Source organism: Furipterus horrens, unplaced genomic scaffold (assembly GCF_987537825.1).
Source record: "Furipterus horrens unplaced genomic scaffold, mFurHor1.1.pri manual_scaffold_1, whole genome shotgun sequence".
NCBI classification, from domain to species: domain Eukaryota; kingdom Metazoa; phylum Chordata; class Mammalia; order Chiroptera; family Furipteridae; genus Furipterus; species Furipterus horrens.
The window spans coordinates 53430715-53438562 of NW_028327171.1; positions in this window are offsets into that span (position 1 = coordinate 53430715).

The window sequence follows — 7848 nt, forward strand, 5'->3', positions numbered from 1 at the left end:
TTTTGTTTTGTTTTGTTTTTAATTCTTTTTTCTCCTACCGTTCTGAATGAATGCTTTTCCCTTCCTTGTGTTCCAAATCATTGATTTGATTCTCAGCTTTATCCCCTCCACTGTTGGTTTCCTCCAGATTTTTATTTATTTCACTTAATCAGCCTTTATTTCTGCCTATGTCTTTTTTATGTGATTGAAGTACCCAATGAGTTTCTGGGGCATCCTGATAACCAGTGTTTTGAACTGTGCATCTGATAGGTTGCTTGTCTCAATTATTTATTTCTTTTTCTGGAGTTTTGTTTTATTCTTTCATTTGGGCCATATTTCTTTGTCTCCTCATTTTGGCAGCCTCCCTGTGTTTGTTTCTGCATATTAGGTAGAACTGCTTTGACTCCCTGTCTTAGTAGTGTGGACTGTTGTAGAAAAGCACACCTGTTGAGTTATATGGGGCAGAACCTTAGGTAATAGCCAGAGTGCGGCAACCCATGTCAGCACTCCTTTGCTCTGTGTGGCAGAGGGCTCACAGAGAGGACAATGCCACTGCCTGGCCTCTAGAGTTTTGCCTGGGAGGAAGCTGTCTCCTGGCACTCACACTTCACTTTCTCCCCATATGCCACTTGTACCCTTCCAGCTGTTGCCCTGGTGCTAAATCCCAAGGGGGGTGGTGATGGTCTGCATGAGTCCTAAATCTGTTGTGGGCCCTTTAAGAGGAGTCTCTTGAGAATCCCACAATTTTTTTTTGGCTACCCCAACCCCCGCTTGTTTTTACAGCCAGAAGTTATAGGGACTTATCTTCCTGGTGCTGGAACCCTGGGATGGGTGGTCTGGGCTGAGGCTGTGATTCCTCACCCCTGAGGTATCCTTTCCATTTTTTATCCACCACATGTGGGTGTGGGACCACCCATTCCCATGTCCATATTTCACACCACTCCACGTCTCCATGCCTCTCTGCATCTCTACCTCTCCTGCCTGTCTGGGTGAGTGTGGCTTCTTTAAATCCTTGGTTTTTGGACTTCCACATGGTTTGATCTTTCTGACAATTCTGGATGATATTTGTTTTGCAGTCTAGCTGTATTTTTTGCTATAGTTGCACATGGAAGCAAGGCGTGTTTACCTATGCCTCCATCTTGACCGGAAGTCAAAATTTGGAACTTTCTAAGCAGATAATGCCACAGGTTTAAAGAAAGATTATAAGCATAAGTATCAAAGAAGGCAGCCTTGGTCAGTATGACACAGTTGGTTGGAGAGTTTTCCCCTAACCAAAAGGTTCTAGGTTCAAATCCCAGTTAGAACACATGCCTAGGCTGCATGGTTGACCCCTGGTCAGAGCATGTATGATCCCTAGATGCGAAGCAACCAATGATACTTCTCTCTCACAATAATGTTTTAAAAATAAAATAACAACAAAAAAATCAAAAGAAAGCAGTAATCGTCTTTTCAATTACACTTATTGTCTCCTTAGATATTCTTCAGCATTTTTTGGACATTCATTCCAAATAACTAAGCAACAAAGATTTATTGAATACCTTCCACACCATGGGCCAGCCTATGAAGGGCAAAAAGAGAGAATGCAAAGAATGACGACCATTTTGTATATATTTTTTAGCTTTGAAGGACTTAAAAATGCCTTCAAATACTCACTCTCATTCAATCCAAATACTTTATTGTACAGATGAGTAAACTCAAGGGCATATGACCAGAATCACATGGTTAATAAGTGAATGAGTTGGGGCTCAAGCTTAGGTCTCTGAGTACTGTACTTTTACACCTCTACTTCCCTGCCTACAAAGACTTGCATTGCTTTTAGTAGACTTATAACATACAATATACACTCTCACAATATGAAAAACCTCAAAGGATATCTTCTATAGACTCCTAGAAGAATTTAAGTGTTTAACTTCTACACCAGTTCCCCCTCTGAAATGACCCAGAGAAGAAGAAAAAAGAAAAATCTTTGGAAGGGAAGGAGGAAAAATACAAGAAAGTGTGCCTTACACATGTTTGAAAGCTTGGTGTAACCCTGACTAATATGGTGCAGGTGGGACCAGCTGAAGCAGGACATTGAAGGCCATCTCACAACTGCACCTCCTGAGAAGCAGCAGTGGCTACAGGAAGTGACAGGAAGACTGTAAGAGTCCACCAAACACAATTGGCCCCCTTTCAGTAATGAAGTTTTTAGGGTCAGAGGCAGCAATGAAAAGGGGAGACAAAAACTTCCCAGTGAGTCAAAAAACTTAAAAAGCAATAGCTAATTTAAAAATTTTATTAAAAGCAACAAAGAGAAGAATAGGTACTAGCAAAAATTCAAGATCAATAGTACAGTCAAGAAACTTGAAAAACTGTCAAAAACGAGGAGGAAAAGACAAAGTAATGAGAGAAAAATTGTTGGATTTGAAGAAGAGATAATTTAGAGAATAGATAAGAGATGTTGAATGGGGAGCACTGGAAGAGTGGAAGGGGAAAGAGAACAGATTAAAAATAACAAAATAACCAAAAATATGAAAGAAGAAAACTCTTCTGAGCTGATCTATCTATAAGGATTAGAGTCAGCTGCCTGAGACAGAATTGTAATATTAGACTTCAAAAGAGTCTTTGAAATATAGTTCTTATTCTAAGCAGCTATGGGCCCACATGAAAATTAAGAATTATGTTACTAAGAGGGAAAGTGTGGATTTGTTGGCACCACTACTAACTTCTACCACAAATGAATAAAAATGTGTATTAGCAAATTTAAAATATCCCAGAAAATACCCAGCAAAATTACATGAAAGACTATTGTACATATTCAAGTTCAAGAACAATACAGAATTTTATAATTATCTAGGCAGAAAACACATTCAGATAGTCCTATAACATTAAACATCAGATGACATAGAGATTCATCTATAGTTTTAAGTGACAAGTTTTGCCAGAAAAGAATTCTAAGCTCATCCAAGTTGTTATTCATGTCTGAAGGAAACAGAAGAAAATTTCCAGCTAGTTAGAGATGCCTAAAACATATCACTTGCATTCTTAGGAAAAACAGTACTTAAATTATACCCCAGCCAACTGAGAGTTGAATCAAAATAAAGAATGAGATATTTTTTGATGAAATAAAACTCATAGTAATTACTAAAATCAATTAGATATATCATCTAAATAATTTTAAAAGTGTAATTGCAAAATAGTTTTTAATACAAAACAATAATTATTGAAAGAGAAAATAATGTCAAAAATTACATCTGCTGTACATCTGTCAAAATTCAGTGAATACTTACTTAAGATTTGTGCATTTCATTGTAAATTTTATCTCAAAGGAAAAATAACTGCAAGGAATTATTAAACTCTAGCTATGATAATTATATTTGTGCTAAAGTATTTGGGGGAAGTATACTGATATCTTCAATTTACTTTGAAATGCATTTTTAAAAAGGATGACTAGAAGGATGGATAATGCAAGCCAGGTAAAGTGGCTATAGTGAAAATCAAATAATGAGTGTATGGCTGTTCACTGTAAACTCTTCCAACTTTTCTGTAGGTCTGAAAATGTTCATAGAACAAAATATTGGAAGAAAAAAAGTAATACCTGAGTCTAAAATCCAAGATTAAATAAATAAAATGAGAAATTAGGAGAAAAAGGGAAGAAGAGGGGGATAAAGTATTTTTATTTCTTAACCTTACATAGTAGTCAATAAGTACTATTTCAATAAATAATTAGGAAAATATAGATTCATATATTTCTAAATTCTCAAGGCAATCTAAATAGACTTTAAAAATAGAACCTATACATTCTAATTCACTAGTGAAAAATAGTAAATACAAACAACAGAGCAAAAAAATCTAAGTAAAAAGCAAAAACAGTATTAAAAAACACAGAAAGCACAAGCAACTTGACAGAAGTAAAAACTAACATATTAACTATGATAATAAATGTAAATGGGTTAAACTCCGATATTTTAAAAACTAAATTCACACTATCCCAAAATATGCACCTAAAATAAAGAAAAGAGAAGTATAAGAATAAGGAAAGATAACTAGCAAATATAACACACACACAAACACACACTCTGTAAAGAAATGGGGATCACGATATTTTTTATCCAAGTAGAATTTTAAGCAAAAAGCTTAAGTGAAACTTAGATAAATAAATATTGAAAAAGTGAATAACTCATAAAGAAAGCATAACTGCCAGGAACCTTTAGATGCCATGTAACATAAAATAAAAAGAAAGGAAGCAAGAGATCCTAGGGGAATTGAGGGGAGATTGATAGAAATATAATAGTAATGAGACAATGTCCCTGATAGCTCAGAAAAGTAATTCTCCAAGAGTGTTTCAATCAGTGCAAAAGTGAGCAAGACATTACCTTTGCTCATTCTTGAGGCTGTATTCTTCTTAATAAAATATACTGTAGGTGAGCTTCTTTGGCATCCATGTACCATAGCTTTACACTTGGCTTATGCTTTCTACCAACACCATTTGCACATGTGCTACTAATAAAGCTTCTCCTCTGCAGATCTAACCAGACCCACGAACTATAAAATATGGAGAGGTTCCATTGTTGATTTGAAGGAAGAAGAAATAGTATGGGCTCTAAGAACTGGAAAAGACTTCTTATAGCTATTCAACTGTAAGATATTTTAAAGCACTGGGTCCCAGCAAAAAAGTCAGATGATAGAATGAAAAAGTTTGAGACCTTCCCATCTAGCATTTATCCCCTGAGGCTTTATCAATCACACTTTCACAAATAGAAATGAGAGAGATGAGAAGAGCCTTGAGGTTAAGGGAAAGCTCACGGGTGTCCATAATGACAAGACAGCCCACTGGACATGGCTTGCAGGCTGTCAGAAATGTACATGAGAATCTGGGTTGGAAATGTGGATTCAAGTGTGATCATCACAAAAGTGGGTTAAAGCCACATGATTCAAGTTACTTAGGGAGAGGATATAGGATTAGCAAAGCCTGCAAAAACCAGGTGATGAGGAGATGAAAGCCAGACAAATCTGTTCATAACCCAGTAGGCAATGTACTGCCAGCAAAGGTTTTGAATCAGGGAAGACCTTCTAATGATTAGGAAATTCCAGCTTTTAAGTGTAATTTCACCTCCCTCTGCGTCTGTTAGCTGATGCTTCTTCTGCCCTCTGGGGTAACACAGAATGCATCTGCTCCCTCTTCCACTTGACAATACAGAGAAAAGCAGAAACAACATTTAGCCATCAGGCAGTGCGCAGGACTAGCAGAAAAAGTCTTTTGAGAAGGCACAGTGCACTCTGAGAAAACCACATTAATCATCAACCCGGGAAACTGGAACACTCTACAAAACCATTGCTAGAAATTCAATATTTACACAAAATCTGGAGGTTGAAGTTCTTGTTACTACAGGGAAGGAAAACAGGAAAAGCTGCCAGAAAGAGAAGCCCACTTGCTACCTAGACTCACCAAATGCATACTCATTTTACATTCTCATTTTACCGAGAAGTAATCTGAGTTGCCAAAAGATTAAGTGTCTTGACCAATAACATGTCCAATGTACTTTACCATTCCCACATGACTGTGCCCATTCTGCGTTGAGGAAATCATAGCCCCAGGGGCACAATGACCTGCCCAATGTCATGCAGCAAGTAAGCATCCCAGCTAATGGTCAAACTCTGTCTGTCCTGCTACTCAGCTACCCAAACCAACCAAAGCATGCTGGATGGAGAGAAGCAGGTAAAATTAGCTGTTTGGTGTCTAAAGGATCAGGTCCACATGTTTCATCTGGTCTGTTCTTTGGAAAGATGAAAACCCCTGGTGATGGAGGAACCTGTACACACTCAGCTGGGTTTGAGTGAAGTCACTGGGGCCCTCTCTATCACTCCTACAGAAGACATAGCATCTGTATGCTTCTTGCAGGGTTGCTGCCCAGGGATCGTGTTACAAGTATGCTTTGGTTGGAGCCCCCACCAAACTTCCCGGGGCAGAATCTCAGGGTAGGGCTATGGAATCTGAATTCCTAACTAGCATCCCTCATGGCTCTTACACAAACTCAAGTACAAGATCCAATGGGATTTGTATATCTGACCAAACAACAGATGAAGAGGGAATCCTGATCTTGTACCCAAGTCAGGGGTCAGACCAAAGAGGGGTCATCATCCTGCCTTCAGTCCCCAGGCAGATGCCCTTCTGGCCCCTTGCTCATTGCTCAACTCAGCCCAGCCCAAACTTAGTCCTCCTGAAGGGCATCCCTCTGTCATTTTAATTTCCAAAAACCATCATAAAAGCTGTTCTTCTCTCCTAATGAGGTAATTGGTGCCATAATACCATTAGAAAGGTGCCCCTGGTGTGTAGCTCAATTAAGAAAGGTGTATTAAATGATTTACATGTCTTTATTTAGCTGAAAAAGGAGTTCTAGACTTGCTAAGTAATATAATGTTGTTAAGGGGCCAAAGTAAGGCACTCATTTAATTCTCTACTGCAGCTTTCTAACTAATTGATACATTGTTCTTTCTACCCCCACTGTCCAATTTTTCTCTCTCCCAATGCTGGAAAGAGAGAGAAAGAGGGGGAGGGGGAGGGAACTACCCAAGAGTCAGCTGGCGGAAGGAGGAAGGTACATAAAGAATGATTCCTAGCCAGGTTGTGACAGATCAACCTTCCAGAGGGATAGAACTCCCTATGGTAAGAGCTGCCCTTGCAGGTTCTATCTGGGATTAAGCTGAACCTAGAGGCCTACAGAGCCCAAGCACCGAGGTCCTAGCTGTCATGTCCCCATCCCATGAGTCCTGCTACTCTCCGGAGGAGCCTAGAGGAGGCCTGAGTTGGGATCATCTAGCCTTCTCACTGTAAGTGTAGCCAAGGGTCAGCATCAGCAGCATCTCCTGGGAGCTCATTGGAATCCCAGGCCTCCCGCCAAACCTACTGAATCAGAATCTGGATTTAACAAGACCCTCACATGGTCCTTACACACTGGAACTTGAGAAGCACTAGCTCCTTCCAGTATAAATCAGCATCTCCCAGGCCTCCCTCAGAGAGATCTACCTACTGGAATCTGGTCCATGCTTGGCCAGTGGCAGCATTTCTCCTCTCTTAAATGTTCTCATGAGACAAAAACCTTTTCAAAAAATTAAGAAAACAAAAAGAAAGAAACAGAAAAGACCGAGAAAGGGTTTCTGGACTCAAGAAGTTCAAAAGCCCATATTTTATTCACATAACCGCAGATCTGTCCTGCATCACACCCAGGGGCTGCAGCTCCACCTCTGCCAAGCCACAACTAAATGAAAAGCCAGAAGAAAAACACTCTTTCTGGTACAGGAGGGCCAAGCACGCCAACACAGAGCCCAACTCCTCACAGAATCACCGCGTGTGGGAGCAAGAAGGGGCCTTGTAAGTCACTTCCTACCCCTTCATCCTATAGAACAAGAAACTGAGGCCCACAGGGGACACGTGATTTGTTCAAGAAACTCATGCTCATGAGTGGCTGAGATTGCGCCCAGGTCCTGAGTCTCCAGTTCTCTTTCCCTTGCACCAAAAGCTCTCAAAGAAACTTGTACAACGACTACTTTGAGGCCAGTGTGCAAAAGCCATTTCGTGAATTTGCACAACTGTATTCTCCTACAGCAAATGGTAACTGCTGCTGTGGAGAGGTAATCCCCAGAAACCACCTTGGTAGCTGGTCTCCAGATTACAGATCAGCCAGGATTACACAGAAAGTGAGAACGAACCCAAGCCATTCTCGAAAACCTGAGCAGAATTTGACATCGGATTAGGAAATGAAGTCCACTTTCTTTTTACTCTTTTCTTTTTTTTCTTTCACCCACTAACTACCCTCCACACACACCCTCAGACACCCCCACCCATACTCCCCACCTGCTTCTGGCAGCCACCAATTTGTTCTCTGTTAC